Source organism: Terrapene carolina, unplaced genomic scaffold (genome assembly GCF_002925995.2).
Source record: "Terrapene carolina triunguis isolate 2854851 unplaced genomic scaffold, T_m_triunguis-2.0 Scaffold131, whole genome shotgun sequence".
Classification (NCBI taxonomy): Eukaryota; Metazoa; Chordata; order Testudines; family Emydidae; genus Terrapene; species Terrapene triunguis.
The window spans coordinates 23,824,427-23,848,549 of NW_020664482.1; positions in this window are offsets into that span (position 1 = coordinate 23,824,427).

The window sequence follows — 24,123 nt, forward strand, 5'->3', positions numbered from 1 at the left end:
TGAGAGCCCATGTCATTGCCAGTAACTAATGTCACTGCAGGTGATATTCTTTATTTATATGTCTAAATGCTTATATGAGTCTCATTAAATTGTAGGTTTCAACAATATCCTGCAGCAGTGAATTAGTTACATGTTGTTTAAACGAACGTGTCCTTTATCCATTTACACTGTTTCTTTTTAATTTCATTGAGTGCTCCCTTGTTATTGAGATAGATGAAGGGTAAACTGGAGTCTGACGGGCATTCTCTACATCATTCATCTTTTATACCTGTATCATATTTCCTCTTACTCTTCTCCTTTCTCCAGTAGGAGTCCTAGCTCTCTTATTCTCTTCTCTTTTGGTGATATGCACCCCCCCACACACACACACACACCACAAGCCTCCAAGATTCCTTCTGGGGCAGCTTTATTGCTGAGTATATGAATTGAACCCATAGATTGTCAACCTGCTGAAATAAAAAAATGTAGGCTGGGATTTTCAAAGGAGACTAAAGGAGTTAAGCTCTAGGTAAGAGGTTTTACCTGCAAGATGCTCTAGATTAGCAATGATGCCTGGCAGGGGAGTGGACGGCTGTGGGTCTCCTTCCTAATAGTAAGCACGGGGAGCCACTAAGGGTGAGAGGGGTGGCATGGGTGGGACAGGTTATAGAGAGGGTGGATATCTCCTTAGAACAGTTGTTCTCACCATATTTTTCCCATGATGGTTCAGATGCTGGATCTGAATTTGGACTTGGCTGCTGTCAGCATCTGAATAAATTACTCACACCTTCTTGTCAACTGTTGGAAACGGGCCATCCTTATTATCACTACAAAGGTTTTTTTTTCTCCTGCTGATAATAACCCACCTTAACTGATTACTCTCGTTATAGTTGGTATGGCAACACCCATTTTTTCATGTCTTTTGTGTATATATATCTTCCTACTGTATTTTCTACTACATGCATCCGATGAAGTGGGTTTTAGCCCACGAAAGCTTATGCTCAAATAAATTTGTTAGTCTCTACGGTGCCACATCGTTCGTTTTGCTGATACAGACTAACACGGCTACCACTCTGAAACCAATCCTCACATTGCAATTCGGGCAGCATCTGGTTCTGGATCTGGAGCCCATCTCAGGTTATGTGCAACCATCACCAGAAACTTTGCAGCCATGGTGAGAAGATGCAGGGTCAAGTGTCTGCATTATCCAGTGACCCAAACTGAGGCACTACAAGTCCCTGTTTAATCTGAGCCTCGAGACATGCTTCCCAAGCCTCCCACAGAGCAATCGTCTTCTGTGATGAAAGACAGTCAGGAGGCACAGGGTAAGGAGTTGAGAAAGATGCAGGGGAGACAGAGTCAAAGGTCCTCTACAGAAGCAACCCTGGTTCCCATCCTCCTCCTACAGTCTGGGCCGGTTCCATTTGCTCTAATCCCATCCTGGGGCAGCTAATAAAGAGTGAATTATATGGCTGAAGTGCCATGCTATGCAAAGAGGGAGCATTACTCAGACATTCCTACTTTCTCCTCCCAGGAGCCATAATTAATAAAATTGAAGGAAATTGAACAACAATGAGAAAAAACAAACAAACAGCCCAGACTTTATCATGTGACAAAGTGTATGTATGTGGGGGAGGGGTCCAGTAGTCTAGAGAGCACTGGAGGTAATTGCAGTCATAGGGCGAGAGGCTAAAACAGCATGAAATGAATCAGTTTAACAGATATTAAATTTGCAGGCTTAGGGCAACAAGATTCCATTCAGGTTATTTGCATTAATCAGGTCAGGGAAGAGTTTCTTTTTTTTGTCTGGAGAAAGTGTCGGCCTTTATTTGTTTCTCATGTGAAAATACGACAATGGATAAACACAACATGGAAATGGGCTGTTCGGTCGTGACGCATCTCACATTCAAGGGAGGGTCTGAAGAGCCTTCTGCATTAACTGCCTTAGCATTGCTGGCACCAGTTTATAGCTATCTGGGACAGGCTTAAGGAGACAGCGTTCCCACTCCCCGTACCCCTGTTGTCCAAGGACTAGGAAGGACAGTTTCAAAGAAGGAAGGACCCATTACCATTACAAAACCAGAGGAGTGCTTGACTTCAGCCAGCATCACCCATCAGCAGGCTAGGCCGCTGTGTCAGGCAGTCAAAGAGAAGCCATCCACCTCTCAGACCCAAGCCACACCAGAACTCAATGGGAACCCAAAAAGTAAAATAGTTTCCTAACCAAACAGGTGTTCAAATAGGAAAGCAGCTAGCAGCTTCCATGCTGAACTGGGGATACCTAGAACCCTATGTGTGCCACAGTAGTTAGTCTTGTAATGCTTGCAGAGCAGGTGCTAGCTCATGCCAAAGCCCTAGGCCTCACTGAACACTGACAAACACATTGCTGGAAACCAGGCTGGCTCACCTCTTTGTTAGTATTGTTAAAACAGGTATTAGATTTACGAATGTGTTTAGTGTTTAGATTTTGTGAAATGCTTGTAAGTTGCTGCATGCATTAATCTCACTTATAACATGATCGTATCCCATGTTATAAGGTAATATTTAAGTGTTTGCTCTGTACTTGTGTATGTCATCAACCAGGATAGAAGCATTTCCATGTGTGAAATACTAGTTTACCCTCTCCAACCACAGAAGGCCTATTGACACCAGACAAGCCATTGTGAAACATCTGTGGACAAAATACTTTGTGGATTGCTCCCCCCCCCCCCACACCTATGAAGAAGAGATATGCACAAGCACTTGCCCCATCAGCTTGAACTTTGAGGGAAGGCAATAAAAATCCTTGTCAAGAACAAATTGTTATCTCTATGCTGCTTGAACTCTGAGGGGCGCAGATCTCTAAGCATAAGCAAGGGATCCCCAGCTGTTTGGCTGGGATATATGGAGCTCACACATTACAGCAGGTTGTATTGCTTTTTGAAACTTTAGACTGTAACTTATTTGTGTGTGTATAAGCTTACCTTCTTTAACCTTGTAAATAACTCCTCTCTTTTTCTTAGTTAATAAATCTTTAGATAGTTTATGATAAGATTGGCTAGAAGCATTGTCTTTAGTGTAGGATTTAAGGTGCAATTGACCTGAGGTAAGTGACTGGTACTTTGGGACTGGGAGTAACCTGAATATTGTTGTGATTTTTAGTGTAAGGGACCATTTGTCACAAAGGCAAGCTTGCCTGGGTGGCAAGATAGATAGGAGTATCAAGGGGACTGTCTGTGGCTCTATGTTAAGGCTGATTGAGGAGTTCACACTTGATTCTTGGGTGAAATCTAAGTACAGAACTCAAAACCAGTTGGGGTTTGTGCCCTGTTTCTTCACAGTCTGCCCAGAGGCTAGCACTCATGCTTGCGAGCCACTCCAGACAGCTTGAGAAGCCTCACAAACACACACTCATAATCAAGTAAATCTCCTTCACTGTCCAGAGGATTTCAAATGGAGGCTCTTATGGGTAGGGTAAAGGTATCCAGAGAGCCCGCACTCCCAGGGGGCTCTGTCTGATGATAAAGAGACAAAAGATAATCATTTTAATGATAATACAGCAAGGAAATTGAAAAAGACCTCTGCACCAGTTTGAGATTGGCTATAGTGTATTATGAGTCTGAACTGCAGTTTGTGTCCAGTCTAGAATGTAAGGGGCTTGGAGCAGGGGCTGTTTTCTTCTATAAATTGTACAGCCCTGGACACATGGATAGCGATCAGCAGGTAACAGCAGTAATAATAATACAGCTTGCTTTCTCGATGAGTGGGAAGCAGTTGTGATTACACATGTGCGCTTCTGCCATCCCCGGTGGCATGTTTCAAGAGTTCTGTTTTCTCAATCAATTCTAATGTGCATGGCAGCCTCTTCTCAGACCAGTTCATTCCCAGGGGTCCCCAAGGTTATGAGAGAGGCTTCATTTTCTAACAGTGCCCAGGGAAACTCAGTTGACTGGGTTGGAGTTTCATGAAGTTCTCCCCAGTGGAGTGTTCCATTACGATAGTGAATACCAGGAGTGTTCCTGCCTCCTTGAAACTAAAAATCAGACACAGGATTAAAATGGGATTTCCCCCCCAACTTTTCTACAATTAGGATTTGTTCAATGGAGGTGTTCCTCTACCCCCTCTTTCCTAGCAGGGAAAAGCAATTAATTGGATACACTCTCCTGCCTACTGGGCAGTTCTGGCAGGGTTCCTGGTTAACCATTCCAGATCCCTACAATAGAGTCTAGAAGCTGAACTCAGATCCTTATTTCTGGGAGTGAGGGGCAAATAGTGTTCTCTGAGCCACTTATGCGCCCGTCTGGTGATGTGTTCCAAGCTATACAGAATAATAGAAATTAGAAAAGGAAAATCCCTGTTACGTCACATCCAGTCCAGGATCCTTCCTTACTGTCTGTTTCCCAGGGGCTTGTTCAAAAATCTTCAGAAGATCCACATAATGTATCCAAAGCTACTGATCTAAAGTGCATGATCTTCCAAGTCCTTCCTTTCTTCTTTCACCCTCCAGGTCAAAGTGCCATCCTGAGAGACAGCTCTCTTCCCAAATTACTGACCTACAGAAGTGTCAATAGCAATCCCTCCATCTCTCTCTAGAAGAGAAGAGACATCAAGGCTTTAACCCCGCCAGCTAGCATGCTGGGTGCATTGGAAGAATATTACAGTGTAAGAAATGTTACAGGCAATATAGTAATGATTCAAGAGAGGCCCATGTGGGGTGGAGGGATAGAGCTACCAAAGAGAGGCTGGCAAATCACAGAAGGATGCAGAATTCATCCCAAGGGCTGGCATGTAACTTGTGGACAAAGTCAGCAGAGCTGCTTCTTCTTAACTAACCTACGATACATTTTCCAGTGACTGCTAGGCAGTTAGGCTCTGGTGCTTTTTTTACTTTTTATGTTAAAGGAAATGCTTCCACTAGTTGTTCAGTGAATACGAGTCAGGAAAAGATTATATGTGTGTGTACATGCATATTGCTATCTGCGTATGTGGATGGAAGTATATTTGATTTCTGTGAGCCAGATTCACTCCAAGTTTAACGCCACTGTCTGCATCAAGAATATACTAGGGATGTGTGTGTGTGTGTGTGTGTGTGTGTGTGTGTGAGAGAGAGAGAGAGAGAGAGAGAGAGAGAGAGAACACGTTTGTGTGTGCCTGCATGCTCATATCCACATTGCTTCATGAGCTTATATAAAATTGCTATCTACCCTGGGGGATACATTCTGGAAAATTCAGAAATCAGTTCATGAGTGGTGTGGATCTGAGAGTCATAAAGGGGAACTGAGTGGTCTGGCATCTGCATCAAAAGCAAAAGGGCACTCCTATGCACTAAGATGTACTATGCCCTTGATGGCAGGGAGGATAATTTATTATAAATCATGCAAAGGTCCCCTTTGAAGTACTACTGTAAATAGTTCTAAGCAATCCATTAACCCTTCAGTTCACACGCCATTTTGATCACGAGTGAAAATGAATGTTGTGGGTCCACTGCAGAAGCTCCATTTCTTTACACTGAAGAACCCCACAATTTGGCATCCTCAGCCATTTCTGCTCAAGAGTGTCAGGACTGCAGCAGCAAGAGAAGCAGTGTGTCAAGAGTGAGGTTTGTCTGCAGAGCTGCGTGTGGGGAAGCCCAGGACTGGGAGTGCTGGAGGTCAGGAGTGAGGTACATTGGCAGAACTGGGTGATGGATCAAATTCACATGGAACCTACAATTCCTCATTTCAAGCCAATGCTGTTTGCTCATCACTCCAATTAACAGCAGATTTACCCAAATTCCTTTGTTAAAACAAAAGTAGGATAACAGGGAGAAAAGGAATCAACTGCCTCTGGCTGCAATGGATGGCGAGAGAAGCCAGAACTCAGGTGTTTCAAAGTGACAGGAGTCACTGGGTATTATTTCTAATGCTGATACGTATGCTGTTCTGCTGGCATGACTGCCCGCAGGCGAGGAAAAGTAATCCTGGACCTGCTGTCTGATCCTCTGATGGCAGCAGTGGGAACTGGACTGTGGGCTTGATGCTGTGACATTGACTATAGTGGGCACAGGATCAGGCAGTGTGTGTGGAAAGCGATTCTTTGCCATTGATTGTTTCACTGAGTGCTTCAACAGACCGATCATTTGCTGTCTTACTTGCCTCTCTGGTTTGAGTGGCCTGGAATGGGTTTCCCATGTGCTTTTGTGTCTTTCATTTCCACTGGTCTGTGAAACTGACAGAAGTGTTCCCCAGCCCTTAACTGATGGGGCCCTGCCGAGCGATCTTGGGTGGGGAGGAGGCTGGCAAGACATTTCAGGGAAGTAGTTGATGTGGGGTAAAGAATAACCGAAGGAGATAGGAATGCAGCATTCCAGCATGAGTTCCTCAGTCTTTAGGGGATGGGGCTCCTTCTCCCTCCTCAGCAATCCCACTGGTGGCTGTGCTCTCGGGAGGGTGGGTCATATTCCTGCCATCCTGTTGCAGTTCTCACCTGCCATTTGGCAGATATTGCTTAGCAGGGGGTGTAAAGATGATCAGACATGGAGATCTATGTCAGATAATAGCGCCCGCTCCTAACCAATGCTCCACACCCTCTGTGCTCAGCATATGTGCCTGGAGCTCCAGAGTCCTGGGTTTCTCCTGTGAGTACATGCACAAAAAGGGTTTCCTGCCTCTGCTTCTCCAGCAGATCAGCAGATCAGGAGGCCCTCACCTCGCACAGGCCTGCCACTTGCCTTCATCCTGTGGAAACAAGAGGTACCAGGGAGCTCTCAGACGGCTTTCCCACAGCTCTGTTAGGCCTGGTCTACACTACGGGATTAATTCGAATTTAGCAGCGTTAATCCGAATTAACCCTTCACCCGTCCACACTACAGAGCCAGTTAATTCGAATTAAAGGGCCCTTTAAATCGATTTCTGTACTCCACCTCGACGAACGGAGTAGAGCCTAAATCGATTTTGTTAATTCGAATTAGGGTTAGTGTGGCCGCACACCACCGAATTACTGTGTTTAAGTTAATGGGGTAGTGTGGCCGCACACCACCGAATTAATGTGGTTAAAAACCGAATTAAGGTGCTTAGTGTGGCCGCGCACAATCGAATTTATACAACCTGTTTCCCAAATTCGAATTATCTAAATTCGGATTAATCCTGTAGTGTAGACATACCCTTAGACTAAGAGCTGCTAAGGAAAGAGATACTGCTGGACCCAGAGCTCTGCCTCTGAGGGGGAAAGAGGGAGAAGCTAAAAAAGGCAGATACCTGAATACACCTTATTTATGTTCTACAGTAGAATCTACTCCACTGCTGTGTATCAGTGGCTTCTGCGGCACATCCCATATTACTGCACTCTCTTTAGAAGGGGTATTTGTTAAACAACAATCTGTAATGAGACTGGGAAGGTGGAGTGGTTGTGCCCTGTGGTAATGTACTTACTTTGTACTTCTGGATACCTAGCATCAAAACTTAATTTAGGTCACTAGTGAAACAAGTTGGATCTCTTGCTAGTCCCCCATTTGAACATAACAACAAATCACCGTGTAATTAGGCACCGCTGACTCATAAAAGTCCCAGGACCAAACTAGCAGAGATGCTGCAGGTTAGGACTGAGTTTCATGAAGGGAGTGGTGTGGTGGCTCCAGAATTAACCAGCGGCAGTGGTGCAGGTCAGGTTTGAAGTGCACTGGCACTTGAACTGTGTCAGGATATTTTTCATTGCCTGCCACAATAAGGTATGTCAAGCCACAGAAATCTGCATAAGATTTATAAAATAAATTAAAAGCAAACTCCTTTATTAGCAGTGCTTACCAACTGTCGAGTAGTGTATGGGAGACAGACACTTCCAGCAGAAGTTTCATGTTACTTGTACTGTCATTTCAGTCACTGCACTGACAGGTTGTTTATTTGCTACAACTTGACTATAACATTCCCTGGTTTTAGTGGCCTGGACTGTGTTCCCTGTTGGCAAATGCCACTCATCATTTCTACTCTTCTGTGAAACCGAGGGGAATGGTCCCCAACACATCAGAAACAGTCAGCTCCCTGGAGACAGAGCCCTCCACTGCCGTCCAGAGCAGAGCTGCATGTAGGAGCCCCACCAATTCAGGTGCATGGGCAGTGAGCTCTGGAGAATGGTTTCTAGTAGGGCTCAGGCAACCTCTTTCTTACCAGGGGTGGCTGGTAAGAAACAAGTTGCGGTGCTGAGATTTTCATCAATGTATTGGTTACCCAGAGCACTGGATAGGCGCATACAGAGGTTTAAATAAATCTAAATAAATAAATTAACCCTCTGCCTGGTCAGAGAATAAATAGTAATATATAGCGCCTGTTTAATATAGCACTTTTGTAACACGCTGGCCAAGTGTGTATGTATGTCTCCCTCTAGTGGTGGGTATCTATGCAAGATAAAAGGCTGTTATGCGTATTAACAAATGGAGTTATTCCTCCAACTAAAATGGGAGAGAGTCCTGTACTTTTGGAGATGAGGCTCCTGGTTCTGTCTGTAGACCTCAAAGCAGTTCACAAAAAGGGTAAACATTATGCTTATACATGGAGAAACTGAGATACAAAAAATATATGAAGTGACTTGCTCAAGATCAGCGTAGAAGAACCAGGTGAGAACCCAGGAGTTGTGACTCCCCCCTCATACCCTACTCACCAAACTATACTGTCTCATATTGTGCCATTCATGTCTGTAGAAAAGAAATACAATAGAGTAGTCTATTGTAATTGATGGGGCAGGATGTTCATTTTTTTTTCTTTAAAAAAATTATAATAATTGTAGAAATCTGCAATTATTATCATCGACATCAGCATAATTTTAATGCAAAAATTTAGACACTTGCCACACTGAAAGCATCATCTTTACATCTTAAATCAAAGAGCATAAATTACTGGTCCCCCAAAGGAAATCTGCACATTTATAAACCTACACATCTTAAACTATGATGTGATGCTGATCTCGGTTACACCAGTGGAAATCAGGAGCAACTCTACTGAAGTAAGCATAAACCCGTGTCAGTGAGATCAGAATCTGTCTCTCATGTCTCATCAGAGGGCACTGCTGACTGCTGATTCTCCATGTTGCCGTGTTTCTCCTTCTTTGCCCTCCCACTTCTCAGAAACTTCTTAGCTCAAAGTCCTGCTGCTGCTGTCTAACTCCTAGAAGTGCTGCAATCTTTCTCTCTCGAACTCCCTCTACTGTTTTGCAAGTATTCATGCCCTACTGATTCTTGGTCCTCAGCTATCACTCAACACAGAACAAAGCTAAGATAACTCAAAAGGTATAAGCTATGAATCGTACAGTTTGCTATGCAGCCCTAAGTGCACAGTATAAAAGGTTTCAGAGTGGTAGCCATGTTAGTCTGTATCAGCAAAAAGAATGAGGAGTACTTGTGGCACCTTAGAGACTAACAAATGTATTTGGGCATAAGCTTTTGTGGTCTAAAACCCACTTCATTGGATGCAGTGGGTTTTAGCCCATGAAAGTTTATGCACAAATAAATTTGTTAGTCTCTAAGGTGCCACAAGTACTTCTCGTTCTTTTTTTTAGTATAAAAGGTGTCATACTGATCTACTATATATGGCAGGTACATTTGCTTAGATTCTCACTTCTGCAGTTTTCAATGTATGCTGCAGCAGCTAGTCTCTTTTGCTACGATTAGGAGAGCAGTCAAGGGTATGTTGGTCTCTTGTCCAAACTCCTCACACCAGTGCACTCCTATTGTTGAATGCACAAACAAAAAATTAGATGAGGGCAGTCACCCCAGGCATAAATATTAAAGAAAGAAAAGATGGTTTGAAGCCAGCCCGTACCAATAGTGACGAGAGATGGGCCAGACCCCAATACTAACCTTTCCAAAGTTTGGCAGTTGTTCTTATACAGACACCACCAGCAGTGAAATTAGAAATGAGTTCAAGCTCCTCTGCATCTCATTGGGGTTCACATTCTAAGGTTAGGTTCAGGTGCACCTCTGGTTGTGACCAGAAGTCGTCACTAACTGGTGAGCGTTCAGTGGCCTGTGTGAAAGATGTTGGAGTTTCCTAGTGCACAGGCCTTCACAATACAGACAAACACCTTAAAATAGGCACTAAAAAGTCTCTTTGTAACGTGTATTAAAGTAGCAGCTAGAGGCCCCATCCCAGGTCAGGGACCCATTGTGTTATCTGCTTTGTATAAGCAAATAGCAAGTGACAGTCTTTGTTCCAAACAGCTTACTATCTGAATAGATCAGACAGATAATGGTTAGGAGGAGAAACAAGAAGGGGAAGTGACAAGTCCAAGGTCACACAAGAGATCTGTGGCAGAGACAGGTATAGAACCCACAATTCCCGACTCCCAGTCCCACACCAATCCATTAAACAATACTGCCTCTCCTCGGAGAGCCAATCCAGAGGAGCCAAGGATTGAATCGACTAGGTCCCTTCCCCTAGGGGCTAGACTCTCTGGGTCAGGGCTAGTGCATGTGGGAGCCTGCTGTGCCAATCCTGCACCAGTGGTGGTGATAAACAGAGGCCCTTCCATCTCGTGAAATGACAATCTGTCAATTTCCTTTGGCCACTAAAACTCATTTAAGGATTAAACATTTCTTTTAAACTAATAGATAAAAATAAAAGGAGGAAAGATGGCCGAAGAGGGGAATGCTGGGTAAAGTGCTCGGCCTGTGTTTGCACTGGCCTCAGCAGACTGCTGTGTGCTGCGTAGATGAAAGCTGTCTTCTGATCGGTGATTTAACATTCCAAGGGAGCAGATTAATGCCTGCAAACTTCTCAGTGGAAGCATTCAAACACTAATTGGTAGTTGCGAGTAATTAAAGTAATTTAGTCAGATTATAAAGAAATTTCTTAACAGTGATTAAGCAACTCTGGGATGTGTGTAGTTGTTTGTAATCACTCCCCCAGGGGGATTAAAGCTCTTGACTACATGTAATATGTCTTGTAACACCCTATGGGTCCTGTTGGTTCATGATAGCAGTGAGCAGCTTGTTGGAGGAGATATAAATCAGGTTTGCATGCACACAGGGTACATCACAGAGAGAGCAGTGCTCCTTCCCTAATGGACTCGGTCTAGCAGCTCAAGCTCCACAGTAAGCTCGGCATCTCATCAGCTGGGATTTGGCTCTGCAGTGGAAAATCGGTATCATCAAATCATAGATGTTAGAGCTGGAAAAGAGCACAGGATGGGGTGTCACGAGATCTGGGTCCCATATCTGCTGAGTCACTGCCCCTCTGTGCTTCAGTCTCCCCATCTATAAAACAGGGCTAAATGCTACTTCGCCACCTTTGTAAAGTGCTTGGTACTAATTAACACTATTCTAGGTAGTGATATAGCTCCCCTTGGATTGAAAGCCTGGTTTCATATTAGAGACAAATGGCGGGACAGTCATACTCTTCACTCTAGCACTGGCATGTGTCCCATTTCCCCGTGCTCCCATTGCAGGCATGCAGGGCAGGCTGGCTATGGAAGAGCAGAAGGAGAAGCTGAAACTGAAATTCAGGTGCATTTATGCATTTCTTTTAAGACGTACATTTAAAGCTATCAAAATGTGCATAAAAGAGACAGTCAGGCTCCATATGGACTGTGCTTCAGCAACAGACATAGAGGCCCCAGCCTGCTGACCCCGACATCAGGACTATAGCCAACATCTGCTAAGACACTGGAGGCACAAATATGGAGTGACTCTGAGGATCGGAGAAAACTACACACAGAAACCTGAGCCAAGCCTGTGCCGCAGCCTGCATTGTGGACGCACAGAAGGCTTTGGTCTCTGGCTGGCGCTTTTCAGCAGCATGAACATTAATAAAAAAACCCAACATACTGCCACAGAAGGAACAGTAGTCTCATGTTCTGAATGGGCTCGGTTGGGATTGCAAACACCATCTTGTGTTTTTCCCAGAAAACAAAACAGAAGATACACAGTTCCCGTGTCTGCAGCCTAGATGGTTCACATCGTCCTCCTGGTGTCTTCTCTCACACGGATCCCCTTTTGCCAAGGATATCTTGCCACTTCACCAAGACACATTCCAATCCCTGTGCTGAGGTAAGCAAATAATTCACAAGGAAAAACTCACTGCACTAATTTAACCTCCTCCTCCTCATGGGGAACGGTCAGCAGATTGCTACTCTTTCATTACTGGAATTTAATGATGGAATGATTGTGAATATTTGATCAACACTCAACTGTGATGAGTCAGACAAATCACATGGGATTGTTTATGTTTCCAGATTGGATGAGTATGCAAGTATGTCTGGTGAAAATATGTGTTCGTGCAAATTTTGAGTTCATTATGTGCAATTAATTGAGCACGTGATTTTGACATTCACTTTCTGCAAATGTCTTTGCCCGCAAAACTCAATCATTTGAACTTTCCTGTAAAGGAATCATAACATATACAAGGCAAATTAGTGTAAAAATCAAATGAATATCTGCGGAAGATGCTTTGTGTTATTCACCTAGTTCTATCATTACATACAAAAATATACCAGTGCCACACCGGGGCATATCCTCAGGGGCAACACTAAAGGTTTTCATTGTGAACTCTGTTATATTTTGCTACACAGGACATGCTTTCCAGACGCAAATGTAAATAGCTTTCTATGTGCTCTGTGTACTGTGTGTAGAAACCTGATTTTCCATAATGGTCCATTATAAATAGTTCCACCCACCCCCTACTTGAAAGCTTCTCTGACTCACATTGGAAATTAGCTTCTTCCCCTCCTCACTGTTGAGGACAATTACAGGGCTTTGTTCAAAGGGAATCAAGCAGCATGAGGGCTGAATCCATCCACAGCAAAATTGTCATTCTTTTTTTGTTTTCTGCCTGCAATAATTACCCTGCCAGCCAGCCACCCGCTCTGACATCCTTAAACCTGCTGCAGCCTCCGCCAAAGCATTCCTCCAGCTCCAGTTTGCAAGTTTACTTTATGGTGATTCATTTATATTCATTTGGTTTGTCTGTTTCTACCAGCCACATCCTCATTAGCATCACTTCTTGTTTTCTAGCGAAAGGGGTATTTTCCTTTGGAAAACCAGAATTGCACATCACTAAAAGGAACTTGGTCCACACAGATCAAAGCATCAAGATTTGACCAGGCTGAGGGCTGCATTTGGCTCTTTGTCAGCAATCCAAGGGTCCGACCCCATGTGCTTAAAGCATGGCTGATTGCAGCCAACTTCCTTATTAATATGGAGGGTGAGGGCCATGGAGACTGCAGGCCCCAGTTTACATTTTTTAATCTGGATCCAAACAGAGACTGCTCTGATCAAGAGCAAGCATTGCACATCGGGACTTGCACTCTCCACAGACCACAGCGCTGCACTGAGAAGCAGCCCGGCCTGGGTCTTACCGTAGGACTCTGGATTTCATTTGGCTGCTGAGGTGTGCTTTGTCCACTTCTGTTGGAGATGTTACAGAGATGCTTTCACCCGCGTAGTGTCTTAGTGAGGCCGTTTCAATACTAGAGATAGCATGTCAGTCAATCCGTTGACTTTTCAGTTGTTCCTCAGCATTTCTTGTGAATCATTTACTGGTTATCCAGAAATCTGTTTAAATAGGGATGCTCAAGCCTCCAGCCCACCCTTTACATCCTGCACAGTGCAACCATAAGGGTGCATTTGTGGCCCCGTGACAGTAGCCCGAGATGTCACTAACATAGCCGCCTTCACTCTGCAAGCAGAAACCTGGCTCAGAGGGCGGCAGCTCTCTTGCTTTGGGATAGTACTAATGAAGGGGATCTACAAAAGACGGCCAGAAAATCTATCGGTGCATAAATCCTTGTCTATTGCAGCAGTGTGCAAATCCCTCTTTAAAGCACGACCGAATTCTACTTGGTTATTTTTTTTAAAGGATCCAAAATGACTAACCAGTGACCCCTCCAGCCACACATTCATTTTTCATTAAACCTTTCCTTGGATCTTATAAGGAAAGAGAGCGCAAGAACAAGCGGCCGAGCGAGCAAAAACAATCAACAGCGCCCTGGGGCTATAATAACGGAGGTAGAAACATTTTAAATTATACCTTGGGTCAAAATGATTTTTAGATTGATCAGAAACCAAAATTACCCTTGAGTTCCAGTTGATTGTTTCTGTCTGGAGTTCATCTGGAGGCAGCATTCCTCCAGCAGCTCCCATTGTCATTATTATGAGGAGTGTATATACATTGACTTTGTTATTTTAAGCAGCTGAGAGGAAGAGGAAGAAAAAGCCTTTGAACTTTAAGAGCCACAGTTTGAAGGTAGGGAGCAATGTATATGGCTGCAAAAACACACACTCGCCAGCTGTACCTGCCCTAATGAGAACTCCCCCTTTAAACCAGCATCAATGCTCATTCCCTGATTCACCCAGCAAAGATGCCGTCTCCTCAGAGCCAGGGCCACCCGTGGGGGGGGGGCAATTTGCCCCAGGCCCCGGGCCCCGCAGGGGCCCCCACGAGAGTTTACGGCGGGTCTTCTGCCGCCGAACACACCCGGAGCGAGTGAAGGCCCCGTTGCCGAAGACCCGGAGCTTCTTCCACTCCGGGTCTTCGGCGGCAATTCGGCGGCGAGGGCTCCTTCCGCTCTGGGTCTTCGGCAGCAGTTCAGCGGCGGGTCCTTCACTTGCTCCGGGACCCGCCGCTGAAGTGCCCGGAGACGCGGAGCGGAAGGACCCCTGCCGCCGAAGACCCCCCGGCCCTGTGAATCCTCTGGGCAGCCCTGCCCAGAGCACTCATAAAAAGTCCTCAGCACTCATTGACTCATTACCCCTTGCCCAGGCTAAACTCCAGGGTCCACCATTGCACTAGCAAACATGTCCAGTACCAACTGCACCACAAAAATGGGTACTTCCCATTGCACCTGCCATATTGCATGGTCACTTCTTCCGCCTGCAAAAACGTGCAGTGCTCATTGCACTAGTCATTAGGCACAGCGCCCTTTCACTCCCAGAGGAGTGCCCCGTCTGTGCGTTGTTAAAAAGAACATCTGAAACACCTGCCAAAAACACCAACAGATATCTGCGTGCACTGAAAAAACCTGCCCTTGGTGCACAAAGTGGTATTTCGACATGTAATCACCCAGTTTCCATATGCAAATACCCGTTTCTCATGCAGATGTAGCTTTCTCTGGTGCACCTGCTGGATCTTCCTATTATACCTTGCCTTACATGTATAATCTCAATCACTCATTCTCACACAGTGGCCAAAAAGTAACCTGCAGCAACTGGAAAGTCACCCAGGCCTTCAAGGACAATACTGGTTTAAAGCTATTGTTGGTAAAAGGGGGGATTTCTGGGTGGGGTGATGGGGAAAATGAGGAAGGGTAGAAGGGAAATTGGGCAATATCACTGTTCATTCTCTCTCCTTTGTAGTGAGGGGAGTCGTAGGCTGTGTCCAACGAGAAGTGAAATAGTCTCCTATGTAACAGGCCTATTGGAGACACTGACAGGCGGGTATTGAAATGCTGGGAGACGGGAGAGGGATTAGTATGTTAAGTAACACAGAAGAGAAAAAAAGTTACACCTGCCCTGAAGCCTCAGTCTCTGTTGTTTTTAAAACTCTTACAATGACAGCTTGACTCTGTGTGTGGTTGACAAGCTGGTAACGATTGACTGGCCAAGATAAGAGGCTTGTTGGGATCAGACTGAATGAGTGATGCATTTAAAACTTCACTCTGAAGGAATTTCAGTACACACCTGTGCAGAGGGCTTTCTTCTGTCAGCGTTCCAGTTCATGATTAGCTAATGGCTGAAGATGGCTTCACCCTAATTATTACCATGTACTCTATGAGATCTAATTTGGTGCAGAGAGCTTGCATTTTCCTTGTATCTCTCTCTTGCAGATGCCCTTTTTCTTTATTCAATTCATTTGTCTTGTATTCCGTTTGAAGGCTGGAATCACACACCTTTCCCCATCATTGTGATGTGTGACATACAAGTGGTACTATAGCAGTGACCAAGCCCCGTGCAACGGGGCAGAAAGGTTGCTTTTATTGCCTTATATATAGACAGTATGTGTGTCTTGTTTGTGTCTAACCACAGGGTGTTACCTGTGCACACACCACACACACACAAACAGCATGCTTTATAAAGCCTTTCACAAACAACATCCTTTTTAAACAGCCAGTGAAATACACCAGTCCATTTAATTAGCCCAGTGGTTCTCAACCTATTTACCATTGTGGGCCTCATTCAATGTTTCATGTGTCCCACATCCAATACTACCTGTATGGCCCTGAGGATGTCACATGAGCCGCAACTCTGTGCTGACTGGGCTGCAAGCGGCCCGTGGGACGCAGGTTGAGAACCACTGAATTAGCCATATGCTGCAAATTTCAGACAAGGAGCTTTCCTGAGAGCATGTAGCACTTAAAGGCAAGCTATTTATGTTCCCTCTGAACATGTAGGGTTACCCTGCTTGCTTTCCTCCTCACTTATTTTTAGTTCATTTACCCCATCTCTATTGTCTTTTATTTTCTTTGGTTTACAGAGCCTACCTGAAAAGCTGTGATGCTTTCTAAGGCCATGTCTACACTATGGAACTATAGCGGCACAGCTACGGCACCATATCTATGCCAACATAACACCATAGTATAGACTCAGACTACAGTGATGGAAAGATTTTTTTCCCACCACTGTAGGAACTCCATCTTCTTGAGCAAAGGTAGTTAGGTTGACAGACTCATTCTTCCAATGACCTAGCTTCATATACACCAGGGGTTAGAGGTTGTATAGTTATAGCATTCAGAGGTGTGGATTTTTCACACCCTGCTGTAGCTACATCAATCTAAATTTGAAGTGTAGATCAGCCCTAAGAGAAATGCTCCAGCTTAGCCAGAAATTCTGAGCTAGACGGGAATTGATGGGTGAAATTCTAGGGCCTGTGTTATGTGGGATAGAACTTGATGGGGATTTTCTGTCAAAACATTATTTTGTCAGAACATGCTGATTCCTTAAAACCGAAACTGCTCATGGGAAAGGGGTAGTTTTGAGGAATCTCCTGACTCAAACATTTCTGAAAATAAAAGTTGTAATACTGTCTAAATGAAAAGTCTCACTTTCCTGTTTGAAATGGCTTTCATTTAGAACAGTGGTTCGCAAAGCTGGTCCGCCGCTTGTTCAGGGAAAGCCCCTGGCCGGCCGGGCCAGTTTGTTTACCTGCCGCGTCTGCAGGTTTGTCCGATCGCGGCTCCCACTGGCCGTGGTTCGCTGCTCTAGGCCAATGGGGGCTGCGGGAAGTGGCGCGGGCCGAGGGATGTGCTGGCCGCCCTTCCTGCAGCCCCCATTGGCATGGAGCGGCAAACCACGGCCAGTGAGAGCCGCAATCGGACGAACCTGCGGACGCAGCAGGTAAACAAACTGGCCCAGCCCACCAGGGGCTTTCCCTACGCAAGCGGCGGACCGGCTTTGAGAACCAATTATTTAGAACATTCAGTTAATTTATAGTAAACAAGGGTTAAATTTCTTTGCAAATCTCTAAATCAAACCAAATTATTTCAACTGATCCAATCCAAATTTTTTTTTCTGATTATCAGACTGAACATTTTTTTAGATTTTGACTTTTCATCCTGATTCAGGATGGGGAATAATTTTGAAATCTTGAACACTCTTATGGCCTGTGCTGTAGTGAGGCCAGATCACGCTGAAATGGCATACCGGCCGTTATTTTATTCAGAAACAAAATGGCATCCTCCATGCAACTGCACCACTGCTTATGGGATGGGAAATATATTTCCTGCCCAGCTCTAATATAGGAGGTTAGGCTAGATTATCAGTATGGCCCTTCCTGGCTTTAAAAAGCTATTAATCTTTAAAAGGCTTTGCAGGAACCCAGAGTCCCAGCACAAGAAACTATCAGGGATACTTGCCAGAAACAAAATCTTGGGTCAACTGAAGAGCAAGATTTGAGCTTACAGTATTTATTCATGCCAACATGTACAGTGGCATGATGCTTTTGAGCCCAGCGGTAGGTATACTCTGAATTGCACGTATACTTTATGCAGTTTGTCTGTGTATCTGGACTTACCCCATTTACCTTGCCCTTTTCATCTCAAGGCATTTTTCAAACCAGGCACAGGCAGATAGGATAGAAGGAGTGGTAGAATGGCTGGCTGAGCAGCGGGAGCCTTGGAGGTCTCTCTGTCTCTCACAAGGCCTAGTTAGTGTCCACTTGCTATTAATAAGAGGGTAACTCTTAATTTAACTCAGGGAGAAGCAATTGGAGTCATTATCTCAATGTGTTTTATGGGGACCTGCAAAGTGAAGAAATGAAACCCAGGAATTCATGGTGTATCCAGTATTTCATCCCCCAGCAAATCTTCCTTCAGCCCTTGTGAGAGTATTGAGCCCTGACTGAAGCAAAGATTGCCGGGAGCCTTGATTGACTGCGGCTTGAGCCAGTTCCATTCCTGGTGTACCTGTCTTTGGGAAAAGATGGGAAGGGAAAGGATCAAAGGAAAGGCATTGGGGGGAAATCAGGGATTGGCTAGCATTGGAGTTGCCTCCTGGGGCAGAGGGAGGGCAGAAAAAGAGAGGGGGCTTTCTATGACTGTATATTTAAAAAGAAAAGCCCATGCTCCTCTTCTGAGAGAGATATTAATTATTATTCTCCCTTTCCACTCCCTGTCTTCCTGTAGCCCTGTCATGGTCTATCCCCACCAGGTCTCCCCACCTCTACAAGATCGAAGCGATATTCAAAACGCTGGAGACATTTTCTTATTCAGCATGTGTTGCTTGACTCACTGAGATACATAATGAAGTTACTGTGCTCTTGATGCCTCGAAGGGCTGTGACATGTTCAATACCATCACAAATTACTGCTTGGGTAATGCATGATTAATCCAGCACAAAGTGGCCGCCAGTCGATGGAGTTCTACAGACAGCGTTGCCAGCAGTTAATATGGAATGTTAACAAGGAGGGCCAGGCTCTGGTTTCTGACAGCAGGCAGCAAAACACAATCCAGTGGTGGGAAAGTGGAATCATAGAGTGAAGCTGGTGAAAACAAAATCCCACCTTGCTGGGCAATATGGAGCTGTATGGATTGCACAAACTACAGAACTGAGGGACCAGGTTTCTCCTTGTATTTTCTTGCTGTATAATTGGGTTCTCATGAGAACAGACTTTCTTGTGGCATATTTCCAATGCTGCCTGACTCTTATTGAGTTAGAGAGACTGTGAGAAACATATTAGTTGAATCTTAATTGATGTTTATTTTGAATGATAAGCCTAATAGGCTCAACAGCCCTGGGACTCGCTCCTGGTTTATGTCTTATGTTCCTGAAAGCTCATGCTTCAAAGTTTCAGCCAGCCACCTGCAGGGGTCAGGAAGAGATTTTGCCCCCAACATATTCTGGGAGGTTTTTTCTTTATCTCCCTTCTCTGTAGCATCAGGGATGGCCACAGCTGGAGATGAGACATTGGACGGGTAGAGCCAGGGCTCTGAGGTAGCACCAAGCATTCTTTCTAGCAGCAGGTGCCTGACTTTCTGGTTCTTGCTCACATGCTCAGGGTCTAACTGATCATCTTATGTGGGGTCTGAAAGGAATTTTTCCCGAGGCCAGATTGGCAGTGACCTTGGAGGGGAGAAGGAAGGTTCATCTTCCTCTTCAGCGTGCGGGTCACTTGCCAGGATAATCTGGGTATATCTCACTTAATCATTTCCTTGCAACTGTGGGGGCTTTGGGCACGGGTGCACCTCAGTCCCGCCTATTCTCTGCCTGTGACACATAATAGTCTAGTCTCCTGTGGGCTGTACCACTTTGGTCTGATTTCCATTGCTGAGTTTAGTGTGCAGGTGCTGTTGGTGGCCTGTGATATACCAAAGGATAGAATAGATGATCATATTGGCCCTTCTGGCCTTAAACGCTGACATTCTGACTCTGAACTAACCTCGACTTCAGGACCTTCTTATAGCCGCAGATTTTTGACCCAATTAACTCTAATGGCTCCTTCCCTTATGCGCCAAGGCAGACTTGTGGTGTAAATCCTTCTGAACGTGTGTCATTATTGGCAGGTACATACCAATCAAGGTGCACTAAATCTGCATGGCAGTGAGAACATCATCATGAGCTTGTTGGCCCCCCTATGCATAGAAATCACTTTAGAAAAAGTGAGATGGCTGGTCCAGTGTATTTACCTTTCCCATGACGATATTGGACATTTTAAGATGAATTTGTCCCAGGTACATTGTCAGCTCTGGAGAGCAAGGGCCTGACTGATCCCTGGTCACTCCAGCTTTATGTTAGTGTCATGCCATTGAAATCAGTGGAGTTACACTGGTGTGAAGCCAGTGTAGAATAAGTGGACATCAGGCCTGAGTCCACACAACAGCTACAGCTACACTACCATCCTCCCTTCTGTGTCCCTGATGCTCCTCAATCCTGCTCTGCAGAGGCAGAGAGAGGTCAGACTTTGATTCGCCAACCAGAGCTTGACCTCTCTATGGAGAGTGATGAGCAAAGTTCTTGCAACTGCCAGTCACTGCCAGCTGTGGTGCTGTTTTCTGTGACATCGACACCTGCCTGTAAGGAACTGGACTGAGGCCCCCAAATCATTTCACACACACAGAGGCCTCAGTAGCTGTCAGACTGGATCAGCCATTGGTTATTATTGACTTGCTTTGGATATCAGCAAGTGACCCAGAGGTGAAAGCCTCCCTATCCCATTACCAGTCCAAGACATCCAGCCCCCCAATATTTATTTGTGTTGAAACAGAAGCAAAACATCCCAAGGACCCAGAGCCTGCAAAAGGAAATAAAAAAGGGGTTTTAAAGAAACAAACAAATTGTAGGTACATTTGTGTTACATGAACTTTAACTAAAGCCTCTTCTCTCTGCAGAGCAACAGCAAACACAGTGGGAAATAAAAACAAAATTACTGCTGCAAAGCCTATAATTGCAATTCAAAACTTACAGCCATTAATTCCCACAAGTGCAAGGATCAGAACAGCAAATAAAGAAGATGCTGATGTGTTCTACATTTTGGGAGAAGCTCCTAGTGGTAAACAGAAATGCTTTTTTACTTTTCTTTAACCCCAAATAAAGTAATTAATTTCATAAACACTCTTTCCCACATCATTAACAGAATGCAAGGGCAGACTTACATATTAATGCTTTGAATGGTGAACCCAAAGCCCTTTTTCCTGCGCAGACCTGAATGTAGGGCTGTGTTTCTCCTGTAACAATTGATGACGCCACTAACACCTAAAACAGTCCTCTCTGTGCCTGCTGCATTAGGTGCTAGTGATGTCATCCTGCTCTTGTGGGGAAAAGGCCAAATGGGTCACACAGGGCTGGGTAGGTAAGTAAAGAGGAGAGTGACTCGATTCCACTCCTGCATTTGGTAATAAAAGACCATTTATTTGTCATTTTAAGTCTGCACAGGTTGATCAAGGATATATATTTTTCCACAATGTCAACAACTTTATTGGCATGGCATGGCAGTGTATGCAGATTTTGCCAAAGCTATTAACATAGGCCTCACAGCTGTGCCTCTCCAAAGGCTGAGCTACTCTGCTGAGTGGGGAAAGTGCTGGAGTGGCACACCTGTAGGCATTATGCAGTGGATCTTGCATTGGACTCCACCCATGCCCCACCCAGAAACACTCCCTCTGGATCAGACAGCACTAGTTGCACCTTCTCCCTTTAGTCACACTGGTGCATGAGGAGGTATCCATCCCTGTTCCTAGCATATCCTGATCACATTCCTCACTCTAGTTTATCCACCACTCTCTCCCCCATCTAGTGCACCTTGTGCCCAATCTCCGTGTGAGTACACATGTCCAGGGGGATGCATAAGTTAGCCCCCTATGATCTTAAAGGGTGTTTTGTATTCATTATCTCCACTGTGAAATAACTTGGATTTTAATTCACCTTTAATGAAAGTAACCAGGTAAACAAATCCAAGGACAACAGGATCCAGGGCAATAGAGAAAGGCCTTTGACCCAACAGACCCAACTTTTACAAAGCTTAATTAAAACAAAAAAAATTCTGCTGCAGAAAATTGCCCAAAGACCCAGCCTTTGAAGAGATGCAATTAAGATTGTTTGGCCCCCATGCAGGATAATCGCTGGTGAATAAACAGCATAAAATGAAAATTGCTTCTGTCCTCCAATTTGAACCAATTATGAGCTTTACATACAGTACGTGGTCCGGTCAGTCATTTACACTGTAGGCAGAGTTCAAAGAAAGCTCACATTCCTGTGGGACAGGCAGCTTCTTTAGACCATGAGGACGCCTGTGCATCTCTAGACAGCTATCAGGGTAGAACTGACATTTTGTTTCCTTTGGGCCACACCCTGAAGTCCTGATTCAGTTTGTCAGTGGGAATAAGGATTGAGTAAAAACCAAGCAGGGACCTTATATGACCGTTTTGCATGTAACCTATTAGCTGTGAGAGTGAATCTATATGAATGTTCTTGCTACCATACAGTGTAACACCAGGTCAGGTATGTGAGACGATAACTGACTTCTGGGAGGAAGGCTCATCCCTGAAAGAAACTACCCAACTGTCCTGTAAGTTTCCAGGATGTCTTGTGAGGTGAGAGGTGAGGGGAGAGAAGCATACATTAGGGGAAACTATGTTTCAATGCCAGTGCATGGAGTTTGATCCTTTATGAGGAAGAGTGGTCCACTAGCATCCTCCCCACCATGATCCTGTTGTGTCTGAGGGGACAGTCCCACTGCAGCTAGAGTAGAACTTGCTGGTGTGCTCCATCTCCAATATCTCTTGCTATTCCTTTTATTTATTTTTGTCTTAACCACATTCCTTTAGTTGGAATTCTCCACTGGCTGGAATTCACAAGTCCAGTGAGCACAGTAATACAAAGTTCCCTCATCAGGAATCTTTGTGCTTAGTCTCAGGAGGGTCACCATAAATATATCTGCTATCTTTAAAAAAAACCCAACAACAATCAAACCAACCACATCTCAGGGCTGTATGGCTGAGGTGAATAATTTACCTCTTAATCACTGTCTTGCATCTAACTTAGCTAGGTAGTGACAGGATGATGTTAGTCTGAGAGTCATTTGGTGTCAAATGAATTGGTTGGGCTCAGTCCATTTCCCAGCTAGAGATGTATCCACATCACAAACCCAGCACCCTCTACTGGCCTCCTTGTTAACAATCTCTGTAGGGAGGCCTGAACCAAATGAACATGGGGATGGAAGTCCATTAGATCTGGTCCCTCCAAGTAAGAGTTGTAGTATAAGAGGCTAGATTTTCAAGGAGGTCAGTGCCAGATGTTCAGGTACTCCTTGCCCACAAGTGTGATCACATTTTCAAAAGAGCTCAGCAGCTTTATACTATTACAACCAATAGTCAGATTTTCAAAAACTTGCACATGATCCAAGATGCGGAATGTTTTGGAAAATCTGGCCACTTATTTGGATGCCTGAATGGGAGCTGAGCTCTTGAGAAAATCTGGCTCATGGTGCATCATTGGGAAAACTTGCCCACAGTATACTTGTTCTCTGGGCGAAAAGGGGACCCCAGGCTCCAGAGAGGTCCTCTAGGCAGGTTCCACTGACTCCTTGAAGTCCTTCTTGGAGCAGTGGATGATGGCTGAGGTTCTCTGCTCAGTGTCCCCCTCTGATTCCTTTGTTTTGACCGGATGACCTGCACTATCATTCCTGTTTGTTCATTTTTTGTCCTCCGTACTCACTTAAGTTCTGGGTCACATGGCTCCTCTCTAATCTGAGGGGACAGGCCCTTTTGTTGTTTTGGTGGGCTCTGCCTATCATTCCAGGATTTAAATAGGCCAGCATGACATTGTCTTGAAAAAAAAAAAAGATATTTCACAGTATCTACCAACATTTTTGTTAAAGCTTCAAATAAAGTACATTGCTTTCACTGTAAGAGACAAGAATGCGATAGAATTTCCCCTGAGTACAGATGGATTCCTGTTACCACTAGGTAAGAAGTTAGAAGGAGAAAATATTTTTTTAAGACATCAGAACAAGGAGGGTAGAAAACAGAAGTGGCTGCAAAATAAAATAAAATAAGTAACTCAACCTGTCAGGAATGGAGCTGTTATAGGAATGAAAGGCTGTGACAGGCATGTGTTGATGCCACTAGGCATAACAAAAAAGAGAGAAAAATCAGTATCGATTTTTTTTTTAACATTTACCCTAAAAACACTTGCTGCACACCGTACAATCTCTTTGAAAAGGAGGTTAATTGAAAGAAATGACACCGACACCTTGGAACTCGTAATCTTAAAAT